The sequence below is a fragment of the Dendropsophus ebraccatus genome, chromosome 7 (assembly GCF_027789765.1).
Source record: "Dendropsophus ebraccatus isolate aDenEbr1 chromosome 7, aDenEbr1.pat, whole genome shotgun sequence".
NCBI lineage: Eukaryota > Metazoa > Chordata > Amphibia > Anura > Hylidae > Dendropsophus > Dendropsophus ebraccatus.
Genome location: NC_091460.1, coordinates 137,747,755 through 137,748,477, shown reverse-complemented (window position 1 = coordinate 137,748,477; position 723 = coordinate 137,747,755).

Genomic DNA, 723 nt, shown 5'->3' with positions numbered 1-723 from the left:
GGGGGGGTAAAACAGCTTTTTGAGTACAGAAGGAAACTCCTTATCTTGGGGCTGTACCGGGGGGGGGCGCACGGGCATGCGTCCCCGGTGACAGGTTCCCTTTAAATGACAATTACACATTTACAAGACAAGCATACCTGTCATGATTTTTTCCTCAGTCACTCCTGCCGCTGGAGGTTCGGTTGACTATGGACACAAACACACCAGGTCCGTTCTGTCATTAGGCTCTATTGGAGCACGGATGTATTCCAAAGTTACACAAATTATAGGTGCCAGGAGCAACTACACACCAATCAGTTGATGAAATATGACCAGTATCTTTTACCTAATTGTGATTTTGGATCTAAGGCCAGCAGTTGTTTGGGGAAAAAAAAAATATATATATATTTTTCTGACATTTGTGGACAATATTTCCTCTTCAGATGCAACTTTACATCCCTTTAGGCTCCTTGATTATAGGGTAGTTTTACACACAGGTTTTTTTGTGCAGCCAGGTCATACAACCTGCTAATACCCATTGGTGTGGGGTTTATCATCCCTACATCTGACCTATTTCTCACTCATCTGATGGGCAGGTAAAGGAGACGTGGCCTTCTGCACCTGATTTACCACAATATGCCTGCAAACAGGCATAGATCACAATAAGTATTTATGTCCACTCAGAATTAGCCTAGATTTAAGGCAGCCTTAGATTCGCAAGATTAAAGTGTAACTGTCATTTAA